Raw genomic sequence first — 19,337 nt, forward strand, 5'->3', positions numbered from 1 at the left:
CCATGAGGCAGAGGAATGTGGCAATGAGGCTTGTGTGGGCCAGCCTGGGAACCTGGCAGGTGACTTACCATGACAACTTGGGCACCCAGGGTGGATCTGGGGGCTGGGGCTGCTCTCTGCTGGGCCCAGGCCACAGGGACACCTGTGTGGGGCCTGCCACCTCCAGAGCCAGCAGCCTCGAGGCCACCTGACCATGGGACAATGAGGAGCTGGAAAAGGCTCATGTGGACGGGGTCGGGTTCTCCTCCTCTTGCCTTTCTGGCCCCACAAGGGCCCACTGTGTGGCCCTGGGTAAGTCCTCAACCCCCCCCCCCACCCGCACCCCTGGAAGTGACAGCTGTGCTGGGGGGCCTGACAACCCTGTGATCCAGAGGCACCCCAACTCGTCATCATGGTGGGGCCCAGCCCTGGGCTCTGGACTCTGGGAGTTTGGCCTCTTGGGTTTGATAAGTGGCAGATCTGGGCGCTTGGGAGAGACCCCTTGGTCTTTGTGGTCTGAGCTTGTAGGCCCAAAGCCTGTCCCGGGACTATTGGTTCCTCTATCTTCCCCTGCCTCTCTCCCTCTCCTTTCCTCCCCACGTGCCCCCTGCCTGTCACCCCCGCTCCGCCCTGTTAATGAGTCCCAAGGAGATGCTACATGCTGGTGTCGCCTTTCCCTTTGGCAGACGAGAGGCCCTGAGAGCCCCTGGCAGGTTTGGCTCTGTTAAGTGCGGCCCTGACTCATGGTTTCCATGGCAATGGCACTCACGGTAACAGCCTTGGCTTGTTGCCAGGGCAGATGACAATCGTGACAGCCAGTCAGCCCGAGTCCAGCTGTGCTTGCAGCCAGAGGGGACAGGATGCTGTGTGGGGGCGGCTCTCCTGCCTCTCTCTCTGCCCACCCAGGATTCAGCCTGGAGCGCTGTGCCCCAGAGGGCCACTGCTCTGGCCTGGACAACCTCAGCAGGGACGTGGGTACTTAGAAGGAGCCCTGGATGGGGACAGGACCAAGGAGCAGGCCAGACCAGGCCACTGCCTTGCTGGCAGGACCTGCCCTCTTTGGGCCCCATCTACACAGAGGCCTGGGCTGGACCACCCAGCTGCAGGACCCTCTGAGAGCAGGTGCCTGCTGGGTGTGGAGGGACCATTTCCCCTCAGCGCAGATGTGAGCCCTGTCCCTGCCTGTGGCCCTTCCTCCTCCACATTCTAGCTGCACTCCCTGGACCTGGGTGACTGGGCTCAGTGGCTTCCCTGTGACACTGTGGCTCTCAGAGGGGGCGCTAGCCCTCCTTAGAGAAGGCTTATTGTCCTGACACAGGCCGGTGTCCCTGGAGACCTTCGTCAGAAGGGCGACCTATGGGATCATGCCAGGGCCCCTAAGCTTGAGTCTCTTTGGGCCCTACTGCTTCTAACAATTCCGTAATTCTTAGTTCCAACATCAAAGAAAGGACAGCGGAGTAGAGATGGTTGGAAAAGGGAGCCTCCCCAAAGAGCCTCGATCCCAGTAGACACACAAACACGTGCTTCTTGGGGTCCTTTCCCACTGAGGTTTCACAAAGGATTTTTCTGCAGATTCCAGTCCCAAAGGAGGTGGAGTGTGATTCCTGTAACTGAATTTCTCCACTGCCAAGTAACAGACTGCTCCCCAACAGCCATTCTGTTCTCTCTCCCAGTCCTGTGGGCCGGCGGGGCTCAGCAGGGCAGTTCTTCTGATCCCCCTGAAAGCCTCCAGAGAGAGGCTGGGCTGGTGTCATCCGGGGGCTCGACGGGACCGTGAGGCTGCCGGGCTTCTCCCTGCTCCGCACAGTACAACAGCCTGCCTCTCCGGCTCATCTTCCCGGAGGGGACCTGGACTTGGTAGATGGGTGCACAGAGCTCCCCAAGGTGCAGGGTCCAGGAGGGGAGCAGCGGAGGCCGGCAGCCCTCTGGCAGGCCAGGCCCGGATGTGGCACATTCTAGTCACAGGGTTGGCTCCAGTGGGAGGAAGACCACGGGAGGGCATGAACACCAGAAGGCCGTGGTTCACCGGGCCACCAATCCCATCCACAGGTTGGTGCGACAGGGCAGTGATTTAACTCCTGGCTCAGTGAGTGGTGTCCTTAAAAGAGAAGAGGCCCGGATGCATGCATTTGCACACAGACGCCAAGTAAAGCCATGTGGAGGCAGACACAGAGTTCGAGTTCGTGTCGTCGACTTTGGCTCAGGTCAGCATCTCACGGTTTGTGGGTTTGAGCCCCGTGTCAGGTTCTGTGTCGACAGCTTGGAGCTTGGAGCCTGCTTTGGACTCTGTCTCCCTCTCTGCCTCTTCCTCACTTGCTCTCTCTCATACTCTCTCTCAAACTGAACATTAAAAACACACACACACACACACCACAGCACAGCTCAGTGACTTCCCACAGTAGACATCTACTTGTCTCTCACACCTGAGCCTGACGTGGGCTCTGTGGCTGCTCAGCTCCACACGGTCATGCAGGGGCCCAGGCTCCTTCCAGCAAATGGCCCCACTCTCCCCGGGGGGGGGGGGGGGCTGGGATCCAGGGAAGGAGGGTTTGATGGGCCAGGCTCCCAGGGGTTGGGGGGCTGGGAAGCACAGTCCAGCTGTGTGTCCAGGAGGCACGCACTAGACAGTCCCTGCTCCCAGGACCACGATGCACACAGATGTCCGCACGCCAAGGCACGACCTGGACGTGGAGGGGAGGGCCTGAGCGTGAGTCCTGGAGAGGCCTGGAGGGGAGAACTGGAGGGAAGAATGCCATCCTTGCAGGAGGCACAAAAGGACCCTGTCCTCTCTCACCATTGGCCCCTGGCCCCGGAGCTTGTGGTGCTCAGGGCAAGCTGAACTTGCATGCCGGTCTTGCCCTCCAGGGCTGGCGCTGCCTGGCCTGTGGCCCCAAGGGACTCACATCCTGGGCCTGGTGGCACAGGGAGGCAACCCTGGACCCCAGGCCAGCTGCTGCAGTTTCCAAATCTTGCCCCTGGGCAAGTCTGCCTGTCTGCACCTCTCCCACTAAACCCCCTGCCCCTGGCCCTGATACAGCTCCCACCAGCCCATCCCTGGAGTCCCCCGTCAGGCTAGAGCCTGCCCCCTGATCCCGGCATGGCAGTGGAGTTCATTCCCGCCACCCCTCTGGAATTGGTTGGCATTCAGTCCTGGATATGAGCCCCGGTCTGTTTGTACAGCGTGGGGGCTGGAAGTGAACATTTCTCCCCAAATAACATCAACAGCAACCTGATTCAAACTGAGCCCGTGCCCGCTGTGAGCTATTAGTGCCTCCCCGACAGGGTTGGAAACTGGCCGACACTGTGGGTACAACTGACCCTCTGGGGGGGGCAGGGACAGGGAATGCAGACGTGCAGGGGCAGCTGAGGGAATGCACCCACTGCTCGGGCTCTCGGGAATGTTGCTGCTGCCACTCGCTGGGAAGAGGCGCTTGCTGCTGGCCTGCCGTCCAGTCGGCTGGACGGTGCAGCCCTGTGAGTTCCCCCGGAGCTGGCTTCTGGGGCAGGGGCGGCTCCTGGGCTTTCCAACCAGCAGCATTTGCTGAGCCCAGTGCTGACAATCTGGCCCTGGGGACCTGCCACAATCACGAGGGGACGGGGGGGTGCTCCTCAGCTCCGGTCATCCCCCATGCTCAGGGTGTCACTTCAGTTCTGGACCTCAGAGGCTGTGTGATGTAAGGGGATTAGTTTAGGTTCAAATCCTGGCCTTACCTCTGCTGGGGGACCCTGAGCCAGTCTGCCAACCGCTCTGAACCTCAATTTTCTCATCCATAAAGTGGGGAGAGTAGCAACTACCTTGAGAGAGTGTCTGGAGGTATTAGAAAGCCCCTGTAAAGCATCAGCACCTGGAACACTCCAGAGAGCATGGCTGCTGTTGTCATGGCAACAAAGATGATACAGAGGACAGAGAGGCTCCCCTCCTCCACCTCCTGCCTGGCCTTGTCCAGCTGGATCCCAAGAAATGAAAGGAATACGAGCTGCCTCTTTTGGGTTATTCGTTTTGAGAAAACCTATCTTGGTGCCATTTTCATCTTTCCCTGGGTCTCATCTGTGAAGTGAATGGTGGGGGCCCCCCAGGCTCAGAAGTGTTGGGGTGGTAGGTCCGAATCATCAGAGTCCACAGCCCCCAGTGCTGACTCTCAGGGGGCAAGATGGGGCACTTCTAATTTGATGAGCTCTCCAGGTCACTAGGAACCACTGGCCAGGCAACAGCACGGGTGTCTGCTACACTGCTCCAGCTGTGATGCTCTACACGCGTAGGACACATTCATCCCACGCGTAGGACACGTTCATCCCTCGTGTAGGACACGTTCATCCCTCAAAGGGAACTGCAGCCGGCTGCTGTCCTGGGACAGCCCTTAAGGACCATCCGACTCTCGTACAGGGGAGACAGAGGACCAGGGACAGGGAGGGATAGGCTTGAGCCGCAGCTCACAGCCTTACAAAGGTTTGACGGACACAGAGCTGCCTTGTCCTTCCCTCATGGCCCTCAACCCGAAGCCAGCATCCACTGCCCTGCCCACCTCTGTCCCTACATGTGCAGTGCCTAGTCTGCATGGCTCACACCTCCGCCGGCCTCTGACACAGCTGGACACAAAGGATGGGTACAGCAATCTGGCCTTCCTGTGTGGCATCGGCCTTGATGTCTCCCTAGGGCCTGTAGCTCCGGACGTAATCTCGTGCGATGGGTGCCCAGGGCTATGTCTGTCTGGTGGTCTATTGGGATTCAAAGTGGGTCTTTTTCCAGACCCCAGGGTGGGCTGCCTCAGCATGAGGACCCCTGAGACCACCGGTTCTGGGTCTGCCCGGACACAGAGGGGGTGCTCAGTAGATGATCTTGCTCACTCTGGAGAGAGCAAAGCCCCTTCACCACTACCAAGTTGTTTAATGTATTCACTTTTCCTGTGGTACAACACACATAAAATAGACCATTTTCACCATTTTTAGGCGCACAGGTCAGTGGCATTAAGCACGTTCACACCGTTGTGCTCTCCTCACCACTATCCATCTCCAGAACTTCTCCATCTTCCCCAAAATGAACCTCTGCACCCATTAAACTCTAACCCTCCATTCCCCTCCCCCTCAGCCCTGAGCACCACCCATCTACTTTCTCTCTGTATTGACAGCTCTAGGGACCTTGTACAAGTGCAATCAGACAACCTTTGTCTTTCTGTGATTGGCTCGTTCCACCAAGCTGTGTCCTCAAGGTTCATCTTGTTGTGACACGTGTCCGAGTTTCCTTCCCTTTTCAGGCTGAATAACATCCTATTCTATGTGATAGACCATCTTCTGTTGGTCCACTGGTCCGCTGATGGAAATCTGGTTGCTTTCTCTTGTAGGCTCGTGTGAGTAACTGTGAGTTAACAGTGCTAAAATCAAGTATTTCTTCAAGTCCTCGCTCAGCCCTTCCGGGTATATATGCAGGGTGGAAGCGCTGGGTTGTGTGGTGATCCCACGTTCACCTTTGGGAGGAGGTGCCGTTCTGTTTATCCAGCGGTGGGACCACTGCGTGTTACGTTACAGCGGGGGGTGGGAGGCAAGGCGAAGGCAGAACAGGTTCAGAGGCGAGGAGCTCAGGCGTCACCTGGAGGTGCTGGAGAGCTATTGGTACCCAGACCTCATCCCCACTTTGTCCCAAGCAGCTTTAGTTTGGAGCCATCCCTGGACCCCCTGTGCTCCCCAGGATGGGTCCTGGTCCTGGGGGAAGCCTCCCGGAGCTGGCCAGGACCTCAGTGACCCGTGCACATGGGTGGCTGCACCCAGATGGAGACAGACCAAGAGCTCACCTGTGTCCTGAGGGCCAGCCAGGCCCAGGGGACCCAGGAAGCACTTCCGATGGCCATCTCACCTCCCTCCCCACGGCGGCACCCTCTTTTGCAGGTGTTTGTAGGAGTCTAGGAGCCTCTGGCTTTCCAAACACAGAAGCCCCTTCTTCATTCATGTCCCCTCCAGCCCACTCATACATGGGTGGCTGTCCTCTTGAGCTCAAGCAAATGGTGCCCCTTTACACTCCCAAGGACCCTCTCATCTCAGGCACTCATGTCCGGCAGGCCCGCGGTGCCCTGAGGCCCGGTTTTGCTTCCCCAAGAATCACGTCTTGAGTTTGGCCCAATCACAGACAATCTGTTCTAGTTCACCAAGAAACACCCAGTTAAGCGTTGCTTTTCCATGATTAACTATCCGGTTCTGCTCTTCAAACAACCTTCCTACTCTCCAGGCCTCAGTTTCTCTACTTGCCAGGTGAGGAGGTAGACTCAAGTTCTCTGAGGTGCATTCTAGTTCTTTCTTTTTGACTAAGTGGCTTGACTTTTCATGATTATTATTTTTAGTATGATTTCACTTCTTTTTCAGGGAAAACTTTCACAATGCCATTACTCACCCAGTCTTACACAGGCTGGCACAATGTGACCTGCTCCAGATGATTCAGGGTCACTCAGCAAGCTATTGTTCTGAGGGGTTGGTGCAGATCTCCCTCTGGGTGCATGAGCACGGCAGGCTGGCAGAGCTACGAAAGAGAGATTTGTGGTAGGAAGAGAGAAAAAGAAAGGAACCAGTATCTGTAAGAATACTGCATACCAAACCCTGTACCCCCTCTATTAGCTGTCTACTGCTTTGTAACAAATTGCCCCAAGAGCAGTGGTTTAAAACAACACATTTTATTTCATGTTTTTCTGTGGGTGAGGAATCTGAGCACAGCTAGCTGGGAGAGTTCAGCTGATAACCTCTCGCTGTAATCAAGGTGTTGGCTGGGGCTATGGTCCCATCTAAAGGCTCAACTGGGGTGGGTCCACTTCCACATCCAGTCACTTGGCTGTTGGCAGGATTCAGTTCTCTGAGGGCCTCAGTTCCTTCCTGGCTGTTGACCAGGAGCTTCCCCCTGTTCCTTGCCATGCGGTCCCTCCAGAAGTTAGTTTACAAGATGGTGGCTCAATTCCCTTGGAGCGAGGGGAGAGACAAAAGTTGACAAGCAAGGTTGAAGTCACAGTCCTTTTGTATCCTAATCTTGGAAGTGACAGTTCATAACTTTTGCCATGTTCTATTTGTTTTTAGAAGTGAGTCACCAGGGTAGCCCACACTCCCCAGACCCCTGTGAAATCTCACAGGGCTTCCCACCATACTCCCCATCTGGTAGGATTTTTTATTTTTAGATAAGGCTCGAAGCCATGTCCTGATGCATCTCGTGGATGTGGATGCTGGATGTGAACCCAGGCTTGCTGGTTTCCAGGCCCACGCTCTCCTACTTACTCCTACCGATCTCCCTTTCCCACTTAGCCACGACTGGGGGACTGCCACCTTCACAGGTTCCCCCACCCATCCTGCCGTCCCACACACGCAACATCAGAACCTTCACTGCACACATAACCGAGGTGGGAGCCAGTGTAGTGGGGACCCCTTGAAACCTCAGGCCACACAGTGCATGTCACATGGGAGGCAGCTGGGCCTGAGTACCTCCAGCTCTGCGTGGGCTTGCTCTTGGTTCACACTTGGGTGGGACAGATCCGCATGTGCTGAGCACCAAGAGAACAGCCCTGTGGCCAATGACAGTGGGAGCCAGAGCATAAACTGCTGGCTTCTGTCTACTTTCCGTCTACATTTGACTCCTCCAGGGACCTCATGTAAGTGGAATCATGCAGAATCTGCCTTTCTGTAACTGGCTTATTTCACAGCACAACGTCCTCAAGGTTCACCCATGTTGTGGCACGTGACCGCATCGCCTTCCTTTTTAAGGCTGAATACTATTCCATTGCGCGGATGGACCACATTCTGTTTATCCACTCATCTGGTGATGGACGTGTGGGTGGCTCCCACCTTTTGGCTCTTGTGAATGATGTTGCTATGCATACGGGTGTAAAAAATTTCTCTTTGAGACCCTGCTTTCAAGTGTTTTGGGTAAATACCCAGAAGTGGAATTACTGCATCATATGGTAGCTCTATTTTGAATTCTTTGAGGAGCCCATCCACTTCCTGTAGGCACTGCCATTTATGAATCTGCAGGGGAGCCAGGTGCATGGGGGAAAAGTCTAGCATTTCCTTCAAAAGGCGTTGGCAGCATGGCTCGGGCCGCGGAGGTGGGCGAGGCCCATCTGCCTTCTCACTTCCTTCAGGCTGTTGCTGGTGAAAGCTGACACTTTGATCTCATCAGATTTCCAAGGGAAAGAAGAAAGGAGCTTTGATGGGTAGGCAACATGACATGAATGCTCCTCGGGAGAAATCTCATGATTCGGGGAAGGAGAGATTTGGAGGAGGAGGGTGGCCTTTGCTCCATTCTGTGCAATCCGGGTCCTGAAGCTTGACCCCAAATGCCGCTTATAGCTTTTGAGATCCACCAGGCAGGCCAGGAAAAAGCAGAAATTCCGTTACTCAAAGTGTGGTTTAGTCGGGGCAAGAACTCAGCTCTGTGCATAATGAACAGACACTGGCTACGGCACCCCTGTAAAATACATCAAGTCAAACCGTCTGGACTCGAAACAATTGTTTCCATACACACAGGCCTCCAGGGGGCAAGTCTACTGTAATCCAACTTTTAAATGTAAAAAAACAAAACAAGAGCCTTAGTTGTATTTTTGGTGCAGAAGATTATCACCAATTTGCTGACGGTTTTGGAAACTATCTTCCAATGGATATGATGTGTCAAAGTTTCAGGGAAGAAAGGACATCCATGTGTGTGGGAAGATGGGCCAGTGCAGACCAAGAGGACCCCCCTTTTGACACAACCAGCTTAGAAAAGCCTGTCTTGGGCTTGGCCAGATTTTTAAATCTGTGGGGAGAAGGGGAGGCCACCAGAGAGACGGCCAGGAGATGCTATGAAATCTTGCTTTGTAAGGAAACCTCCCTCTTCTGACCCTTCTCTTGGGCTGCTGGGCCCTGAATGGAGCCAAGAGCCTGCCCGCTGCTTTTGGGGCCAGGTCATTCCTGGCTAAACAATCCTGAGGTGCTCTGGGGGCATGTGGGGAGGAAATCTTGCCAAAGGTTCAGGTCAGGAAAAAGAAAGAGGGGCAGAAATTGGGTTGCCTCCCTGCCCCATGACCCAGTGGACTCAAACACGGGAAGGAGCACAGAGGCAGGTCGTGACACCATGACCCCGTCACGGGCCAGAGGTTCCACTGACATCCCACGATCGGCACTGGCCGTAGGGGAGCAGGCCTCGGATTCCTGCCGCGAGGCCCCATGAGTCCATCATCAGAAGCTCTAGGGAGATCCAGGTTCGCACAAGGCCACACACTGAACTACCTCCTCTCTGAAGAATTAACTATGAAGCCCAGGACGGCTTCCTGGTGGACAGAAGGGCAGACTGAGGAAAGATGCCAGAACTCTGCAGTGTTTCCTATACTCTGTCTCTGTCTGCCTTCTCAGCTGCCCTAAAGATGGGAATCATGCCTCCTCCTGCTTACCAAACACCTTCAACGTGTCCGGCAGTCTCTATGTAGCATTTCATTTGATATGGACTGAATTATGCACCCCCCCCCAAATTTGTATGTCAAGGCCCTGACCCCCCAGGACCTCAGAATGTGACTGTATTTGAAGACAGGGTCTTTATTTATTTATTTTTTTAAATTTATTTATTTTGAGAGAGAGAGAGAGGACGTGCACACAAGTGGCAGAGGGGCAGAGAGAGAGAGAGAGAGAGAGAGGGAGAGAGAAAATCCCAAGCAGGCTCCGTACTGTCGCATAAAACCTGATGTGGGGCTCAAACCCACAAACCGTGAGATCATGACCCGAGTGGAAGTCAGAAGCTGAGTCTACTGAGCCACCCAGGTGCCCCAAAGACAGGGTCTTTAAAGAGGTGATTAAGTTAAAACAGAGTCATTAAGGTGGGCTCTAATCCATTCTGGTTGGTGTCCTTGTAAGATGAGATCAGGACACAGACACACAGAGACCATATGAGGACAAAGGGAGAAGACGTTTGTCTATAAGCCACTGAGAGAGGCCTCAGCAGGAACCAATCCTCTTGACACCTTCATCTTGGACTTCCGGCCTCCAGGCTGTGACCCAATAGATCTCTGTTCTTCAAGCCTCTCAAGTCTGTGGTATTCTGTTATGGTGACCTGAGTTAAAGAATATATCTTTTTTTTTTTTAATTTTTTTAACATTTATTCATTTTTGAGAGACAGAGACAGAGCATAAGTGGAAGAGGGGCACAGAGAGAGGGAGACACAGAATCTGAAGCAGGCTCCAGGCTCCAAGCTGTCAGCAGCCTCAGGTGCCCCCAAAGAATCTATCTTTTAACCCCCCACAACAGCCCAGGGAGGTGGGTGACGTGAACAGCAGGGAGTAAGAGGTCTGGTGAGGTCAGACCCTTGCCCGGGACAGCCTGGCAGAGCCCCCCGAGCCAGTGGCTCCAGCAGAGTCGGTTTCTTTCCTGGGATCGTTCCAGGCTGGACAGGCGGTACCCGCCTTGGCTAGGGTCTCCCTCCACCGTGACCTGTGGCTGAAGTTGTTTCTCCTCCAACTACGCCCCAAAACACTGTGTCCTCGGTGACCACGTGGGCTGAATCGATGCCTTTGTTTCCCAATTCATGAACTGTAGGCGGCAAGAACGAGAGCGGGGCAGCCGGGCCAGGGTCTGAGCCAACAGCATTGCTTAGGTCAGCGAAGCGCGAGCCAGAGGGTCCCTGGAAAGTCTCGGGCACTTGATGGCGGCCAGTGGCGTGGCTTAAAGGCTAAGGGACGGGGCCAGAATAGCCGTGTCTCATCTTGGTGTGTGGGTCTGAACCAGAGGTGGTAGCAATGTTACAGCACAGACAGGGCCCGTCTGCTCCACACTGAGCCCTTTGTCGACCAAGGCCAGACCTCTGGCTGCTGGCTGCGAAAATTCCAAGTGCTTTAAAGTCCTACCTTAGGAAGTTTCTACTGGTGGAATTTATAGTTCACATTCATTTTCAGACCCCCCCAGTGACAAGCAATGGGCGCCTGTAGCCTATACCAACATCCCATCAATACCTACCTCCCCAGGAGCTCCAAACATGTGTCTCCTTCCCAGAGACCTTAAAACCCCATCAGTATCACTGTCCCCATGGGTTAAAGAGAAGGCAGGGAAATGCTCTTCCTTCTTGAATCGTGTTATTTATTATTTGTTTTCCTAGTGGTTCCTGCTTCCTGGAGACAGCATCATCACGTGTATGCCTGGTATGCGCTTTCTTTCCTGGGGGCCGGGATGCTGGGTGGTAAAGTCAAAGACTGGGACTTCCCCTTGGAGAAGACAGAGCACTTGCTGCGTTGCCCCCAAGAATCCGTCATAATGCATCAGGCACGATTTCGTCCGTGGAGTTTGGAGTGGAACAAAATTGCTTACCCATTTGTATTTCAGCCATGTGCAGGCCGTTCCTTCATCTGTAACATCATCTTCAAATAAAAAGGAGAGTGCTGGGCATGCCCCTCCCCTCTCTTGATCTTATACACAGTGCACACACATACGTTGCAGGCACTGAGATATTCAGAAGTGCAATGTGCTGGGAGTCAGACCTACCCAAGTTCGAACCCTGGGCCCACCACCTACTTGTTATACCAGCAGGCCCAAGGAAGCAAAGACCACCGTGACAGCCTGGGAGAGGGCCCGTCACGACAGAAGCCCGAGATAAGGCACTGTCCCATAGCCTGGGGCTGATGAGAACCAGGAGCCAGATGGATGAGCCTAGTGGTCTTCCTCTGCTCCTGCTGAGCGGGGGAGGAGAGTGGGGGGGGGGGGGTTGTCCAGTGTCTTTGGCCCTCAGGGTGGGAGGCAGGTACTGGAAGGAGAGATGTGACACAGGATTGTCAAAGAAATGGCAAATGCCAACACAGTATGTGACCACCCAGAGCTCTAATGGAGGGTTCAGAATCTTGGCTCCATGGTGGGTCTTAGGCATCTGTAAAATCCCCAAAACCATTTGCAACGGGGTGTGTGTGTGTGTGTGTGTGTGTGTGTGAGAGAGAGAGAGAAAGAGCACGTGAGTGCATATAGCCACGTGCATCCCGTGGGGAAGAGCATCCAGGACTCTCATCAGGGTCTCACAGTGGGTCTGTTGCCACCACTCTCCCCAAAAAGGCTTAGAATCACTGCCTGAATCACCTCCATGGCCACCCGGGGCCCTGCCCGCAGCGCACCTGTGCAAGGGTGGTCTGTCTGTCCCCATAAACCCCCACACTCCATTCTTCACACAGCAGCCAGAGGAGCCCCTTGGAAAAGTCACAGATCTTGGCACGTCCTGCTCTGGCATAAGGCGTCCCTAGATTATCCCTTTCTTTTTGCTAAGATCCGTACCTTCCTCCGTGGACAGCAAGCCTCCTGACGATCCTGTCCCTTCTCAATTTCTGTCCTTTGTCCTACATTCTCTGCTCCAGCCACTCACAATCCCCTGGGTGCCCCATCTTGGGGGGAACCAATACTCCAGGTTTCCTAATATCATGGGGCTTCCCAGGTCTCAGGGCTTTCAATGCTAAACTGGGACAGTCCCAGCAAACCAGGACAGCTGGTCACCCTAGCTCCATTCTCTCCTTCCCCTGGCATCACTGCTCCCTCCTCATTAGCAACCAGCCACCCTACCCACCCTGAGTTACGTGCCCCTCATCTGTGCACCCAGAGAGCCCTGTCAGAACACCCACCCAGATGAACTATAATTGCTTATTTAATCATCTCTCTTCCTGCTGCCTTATTCACGGCAGCATCCCTGAACCAAACACATGATACAGATTAGCTGAACGATGTGTGTGGTTGGGGCAGGAAGGAGCGGGTGATTCCATGCTGAGCAACCCCGATGTTCCCTCCCTGCCTGGGGATCTGCCTTGCAGCTCTGTAGCTCTGGCATCAGTCAGGAACATCTGATTGCCAGCAACAGAAAAACGTTCCGAATACCGTAAGCCTCACTCACTATTAGGGGGCTTGAGGCAGCTGAGAGTTGAAAGGGAAGCCGGAGGGGGGTTCCCCCAGGAAAATCAGCTGGTGGGTGGAATATGGCAGGCCTCACCATAACTATGGGATTTGAATTTCAGGGACGCGGCATCACATCAGCATCAGGGCCAGAGCAAGTAGGGGTGTTGTGACTGATGCTCCCACAGTATTAGTCCATGATGGCTGCCATTAAAAATATGACAAACTGGGGCACCTGGCTGGCTCAGTCATTAGAACACGTGCCTCTTGATCTCAGGGTTGAGAGCACGAGTCTCATATTGGATGTAGAGCTTACTTAAAAAAAATACCACAGGGGAGCCTGGGTGGCTCAGCTGGTTAAGCATCAGACTCCCGGTCTCAGCTCAGGTCATGATCTCGTGGTCTGTGAGTCCAAGCCCTGCATCGGGCTCTGTGCTGACAGCGTGGGACCTGCTTGAGATTCTCTCTCTCTGCCCCTCTCCTGCCCACTCACTCTCTCTCTCTCTCTCTAAATAAACTTAGAAAAAAATGTTTTGAATACCACAAACTGAGTGACCTACACACCATAAATGTACTGTATCATAGTTCTGGAGGCTGATATACAAGGCATCGGCAGGACCATCTTCCCTCTGCAAGCACTGGGGGAGGCCCATTCCCGGCCTCCCTCCCAGCTTCTGGTGGTTTCCTGCCTTGTGGTAATATCACTCTAGTCTTTATGTGGTGGTCTCTCTGAGTTTGTGTGTCTCTGTCTGATTTTCCCCCTTTTACAGGGACACCAGCCTTATTGGATTAAGGGCCCAGCTACTCCAGTATGACCTCACCCTAACTGATGACATCTGCAATGACTCTATTCCCAAATAAGGTCACATGCTCAAGCACTGGGGGTTAGGACTTCAACATACCAATTTAGGGAGGGGGAGACCACTCGACTTATAATACCCACCAAGACAGAGGATAGGGAGAAAGGAGGTCCCTCATAACCAACTGAGGGTGCCATCCCCGGAAAAAGGGAGAATGAAGGCTGGGTGGTTTGACAACGGGTGCCCTGGTGGCTACATGACAGACTCCTTAGCTGATCAGGTGATCAGATGGCAGAGGGCCAGCATGGCAGTGAACACCTTTGTCCCACCCCTTAGGGAGTAAGAACACAGACTTCAGTCAAGTCCACCCAATGCACCCACTTAGCGGTGAGCTAAGTTACGAGCACCTCTTGCTGTCCAGCCCTGTTCAGGCACTGGGCTGTGGCAGTAAAGAAGCCAGACGATGGGGCGCCTGGGTGGCTCAGTTGGTTGAGCGTCCAACTCCTGACTTCAGCTCAGATTATGATCTCACAGTTTGTGAGACCGAGTACGGAGTTGGGCTCTGTGCTGACAGTGCGGAGCCTGCTGGAGATTCTCTCTCCCTCTTTCTCTGCCCCGCCCCCTCATGCACACATGCACACACACACTGTCTCTCTCAAAATAAATAAATGAACTTTATATATATATATAAAGAAGCTAGATAAAATCCCTGCCCTCTTGGGACTTCTATCCCCGGACCTCTGATGATCCCCTTCCAGAGGGAAGTGGGGCCTCACCTTTCCCACCGGCGTCCTTCCTGCTGTGGTATCAGTGCTCTGAGACAAGATCCCTACAACACTTCTCCTGGTGGGGCGGGGGCGGGCGCGAGGAGGGGAGACAATGGCCACATGAGGTGTCAGCCCCTACCCCCACCCCCTCCATCTGTTCCCCCCCCCCCTTGTCTTTGTCTCTGGAACTAAAACAGGAGGTGAGTTTATCAGACACAAATTGCTCAAGGACCTCATTCATTTTGTGCAGTAATTAAATAGAAGCTGTTTGGAAATATGATTATAGATGGGCCCATCAAAGCAAATTAAATCTTTGAAGAGTAATGGCCTAATTAGCTTCCAGATTCTGCCATTAAAAAAATCCAAATGCCCTATTGTCCCAAACCAGGAAATATCTGGGCCCAGCTGTGAAAGGCATCAAAGGTGGTTGTGGATTCCGAGGGGAAAAGGGACTGAGGGTACAGACCCATTTATCAAGATTAACCTGGCTGGCCAGACCTCTGTTCCTTGTTTATTTACTTGCTTCACAGGATCTTCTCGGTGGACATTTGTGCACAAAGCATGCACTCTGGGAGTTCTTGGCTCAAACTCCTGGCCACCCCCTCCCTCCCCTTGCTGCCCAGACCCTGGGCTCAGCCTCTTTCCTTTCCTTCTTAAAGCTGACCTCACACACCTGTCCCGTTTCCTCAAGACCAAGCCTGTCTCCGCAGCAGTCTGCCCCACGCCAATCCTCGTCACTTTCAGTTTTCCCACTGACCTTGGAGATAAGACCGACGAGGCCCCGGAAAGTTCTGGGATGTACGGGAATGTCTCTGGTCCTGTTCCTGGGTGAGCCCGGACTTTGAGTAAAGGATGCCCCCGTGGGCCCCGGGGCTCCTCTCTGGCCAGCTTCCCGAGGTGGGGCACACGCTGCCCTTGACGGTCACCCTTCAGCTCCCCTCTTACAGTAGCTGTAAACGTTCCTCACGTTTCCACGCGGAACAGCGCTTTTCTCCCTGGGCCAAGGCCCCGGACACGTGTCCAGGCCTAGCCAATCAGAACACTTGATTTCCCTGGCCAAAGTGATTGGTCAACGTTGGGCATGTGACCCAAGCTGAGCCAATCAGAAACAGGGTTCCATGTGGGCTTTCCCGTAGACTGGCTGAGCCGGGAGTTGGCGTTTGGACGACCGCGCGCGGGGGAAGTCGCCCCGCAGGCCGGAACCCTGCACCCTCCTGGTCGACAGGGAGACCTCCCCGGATTTTCGGTTAATACATGAGCCTTTCATTTTTCGCTTCTGCCGGTTTGAGTTGGAATGCCTGCAGTCGAAACTGCTCGAGTTCAAGCTTCTCCCTTTCAGTGCCCCCAACCCAATTGCCAGCACATTGGCAGCCTCATGGGGCTCCAGCTGGGGACCCCCTTCTTTGCCCCCACTGCCTAGGACAGTGACTGTTTTGGAGTTTCATCCCTACAGGTCCCCTCACAAGCAGATAGGACTCCCTCTGCACCCCCGAGATTGGGTGCTAAGACCCGTGTTAAAATTTTATTAGGAGAAACACTTGTGGGAAAAACTGGGGTCCCCTAAGCCCACGATGTAGGGTGAACACTGAGGGAAGGCAAGAATGAGGGAGGGGCTGTGGGGTGGAGCATCGTAGGATCTTGGCAAGGCTGTTGGGGAGGCCTGGAGTCCTCAGTCACCAGCTGGGAGCAGCATGTCCCAGAGCACAGCACTGGGGGTCCTGGGTCAGTCCACCTCCCTGCAGGGGGAGGTCTGCGAGGAGACTCTCACGCTGGGGGTCTTACCCCTCCCTTTGTAGGATCCCCAGGCTGGACCCTGAGGAGCAGGGCTGAGTGCCAGGGCGCCCAGCCTGAGCTGCTCCTGATGGGGACCCTCTGTGCACCAGGGGCCAGCTCTGACTTGACAGCAAACTGTATCTAATGACACTTGTCTGTTGCTAATAAAGGACTTTGGAGCCTCACTTATTGCCTGTGTGTTCCCTGCATCAGACGTAACTCGCTGAGCTCAGTGTCTTGGGCAGTAAAAATCTCTCCTGGGGGTGTTTTGTGGATTGAAGTCATTCACCCACTCATTCATTCATTCTTCATTCACGTGTTCATTTGTTCCTTCACTCACTTGCCAGGTGGTTTGGGTGGCCAGTTGGAAATGTGAAAATTGGAGTGAATGAGTGGGTTTTGGGCACTGCCATCATGGAGCTAGAGAGTCTAGGGGGGAAGACTGATCAAAATAAAGCAAAAAAGTAACAAAATGATTACCACTGTCATGATCAAGAGGGATTAGCTGTGTGTGTATGCTGGGTGGGATGAAAAGGGGCGAGGGAAGGGGCACTGCCTGGGACGGAGTGGTCCTCTTTGAAGAGGTAACATTTATAGCTGACATTCAAAGGATCAGGAATGAGCCCCGGGGGGTGAGAAAGGTTGGATATGAACAAAGGAGAGGCTGATCCTCTCCTCTCTGGGCCTGGAGAGCTGCAGTTGTGGGGTGTAGGTCACAGAACCACAGCCCTCCAGTGGTGGTGAGAAAGCTAGGCTGGCCTCACCAAAGGAGAGGTCTGGTCCGGAGCCCTCTGAGACTCAACCTGGGTGCCCTATGTTTGCTAGCAGGTGGCAGAGGGAGAGGGGACAGGGCTAGCCTCCAGTAAGAAGAGTCACCAGCCTTTGGGTGGTGGGTTCCTTTGACCAGAGCCTTGAACTACCTACCTTCTCCTCATCAAGTCATTGTAGATAAGAAGATACAACCACCACTGATTTAATAACAGCTTGGGGCAGGGGGCAAAATACTGCATCAGAGATGATCATTGGTCGTGAGATACATGCAGATTTCAGGAACATTAAAATATGGGAGGAAACAGAATCTTAGAATCAAGGAAATGCAGAAATTGTGGAGTGAATTGTGGCCCCCAAAAGATATACCTAAGTTTTAACCACCCCCCCCTCCGCCATAACCTGGGAATATGACCTTCTTTAGAAAAGGGATCTTTGCAGATGTAACTAAGTGAAGGATCTCGAGATGAGAGCATCCTGGATTAACAGAGTGAGCCCTAAATGCAATGACAAGTGTCCTTATAAGAAACAAGAGAAGACACAGGCATGTGGCAGAAAAGAGCCAGGACCTGAAGTGATGCTCCTTCAAGGAATACCAAGGATTGCCAGCAACCTCCGGAAGCCAGAGGCCTGGAATGTATTCTCCCTCAGAGCTGCCAGAAGGAACCAACCCTGCTGGTACCTTGACTTTGGACTTCTAGTCTCTAGACCTGTGAGAGGATGCAGTTCCGCTTTTATAAGCCCGCTCGCCCCCCAGTTTGCGACACTTTGTTACAGAAGCTACAGGAAACGAATACAGCTTCGAGATGGGGAACAATTTCCCAGAGTTTTCAGAGAGGTATAGAGCGGGGCTCTGGGTGCAAAGATGACACAGCCAAAGAAGGAGCCTGGAGATGTGCCCAGAAACCAGGAGGTGGGGAGGCCTGAGTGCCCAGGGCCCTTAGGGTACCTGGCATGGCTCAGTGCTCCCCAGAGGGCAGGCCCGGCCAGGGTTGGACCAGGAAATGACCGTCCCTGGAAACATCTGGAATGGCCAGCTGAGGCAGGGAGGCATCTCCAAGGCCCCACTTTCTTCATTATGATGCAGAACCAACAAACACACATGGTAAAAGTTAACACTGGACACTACATGCCGGCGTATATGTGTATTATCGCCTGTAACCCAGCAAGAGGACAGTCTGTTACTCTCCCCATTTTATAGCCAAGGAAGTTGACCACAGAGTCATCCAGTAACTTGCCCAAGGTCACACGGGTGGCAAGTAGCAGAGCCAGGAGAGGGGCCTCTGCTCCCATCTCCGTGGCACTGCCGGGGCTGCTGCTAATGACCTTCGGGGCTGTTCCTGGAGACCTTTCTTCCCCTCCTGGGGCCTCAGTGGCCTCACCAGAAGGGAGGGCGTGGACTCCAGGTTCTTGAGCAAAGTGTGTGCCACAACAATCAGGGAACTTCTGCAAAACCCACCCGGGCCTCTCCCTGTGAGCAGAGATCAATAGTGTGCATTTTGTACAAGTTCCCTGGGTGCCGCTCCCAGGGTGGGTCTCAAGAACCCCCAACCAGGAGAATCCTCTGATCCTCCCAACACCCCAAATTCCTCCCGAGGAGGCAGCTGGAGCGGAGAAGGTTTGATTTATTCATGTTCATTACGGGTTAGCTTTGCGGAGCTGTGGGGAGATGGGCTGGCAGGCCGGGTTGCAAATGAAAGCCAAACGCATTCTAAATTATGAAATGCACAAAAAACCCCGGAAACCAGGCTCTTTCATTCAGATCCGGAGGATTGGATGCCGTATCCTTGGCAACGAGGGTTGAGAAAAACAAGTCTTTCTCCCGCCAGTGTGGAGAGGCCCAGGCTTCCATGTTAGGACTTAGGACGGGACGCAGGGCCTTTCTTTGGCCTCCTGCGCTCGGCTCCGACACTCCTTCTGGATCAACCTTGTGTGTGATTGTTGATTTGTGGGGCCGGGAGGGAAGCCAGAAAATGGTGCAATTGGAGAAACTTTCCGGACACGGCATGAAAAACGCAGACCCGAGAGTCACGTTGATCTAATTTCCGCACAACTGTTGCAAACCAATTCCCATTCCCCGATTTCCTTAATCTTTTTGATAAATGGGCCCTATAATTACATCTCCGTTCGAGATGTCTGTCCAAGAACAAAGACTTCAAGCCTGGGAGGTAAAATAGTTGCTTTGTCATCGCATTATTCAAAGGCGACAAGGAACACGTTCAGGATAAATTTTGCTTTTCGTTTAATTTACCCCATATTGATTTTCATCGGTGCGATTTAAGCAATTACCTCTGAGCTAATTCTTAGTTAAGAAGAAGTTAAAAGTTGCACCACGGGGACATTAAGATCTTGGAGCTTCATGATATGGACGGAGCCATAGAGACCGGGGATGTAGCTGCCACT

General features: G+C 53.8%; 1 protein-coding gene and 1 long non-coding RNA gene across 2 annotated transcripts in view; one reads left to right on the forward strand and one right to left on the reverse strand.

The window, feature by feature from the left end:
- Positions 1 to 19,337, forward strand: part of ATP5MF (ATP synthase membrane subunit f) — a 616,357-nt gene that overhangs the window by 558,617 nt on the left and 38,403 nt on the right. The gene's annotated exons all lie outside the window — the stretch shown is intronic.
- LOC125928584 (uncharacterized) lies at positions 11,235 to 15,404 on the reverse strand. Its single transcript, XR_007459711.1, has 3 exons — positions 15,151 to 15,404; positions 11,477 to 11,705; positions 11,235 to 11,322 (listed from the first exon to the last, which is right to left on the reverse strand). It is a non-coding gene; the product is annotated as an uncharacterized LOC125928584 (long non-coding RNA).

This window comes from Panthera uncia, chromosome E3, assembly GCF_023721935.1.
Source record: "Panthera uncia isolate 11264 chromosome E3, Puncia_PCG_1.0, whole genome shotgun sequence".
Classification (NCBI taxonomy): domain Eukaryota; kingdom Metazoa; phylum Chordata; class Mammalia; order Carnivora; family Felidae; genus Panthera; species Panthera uncia.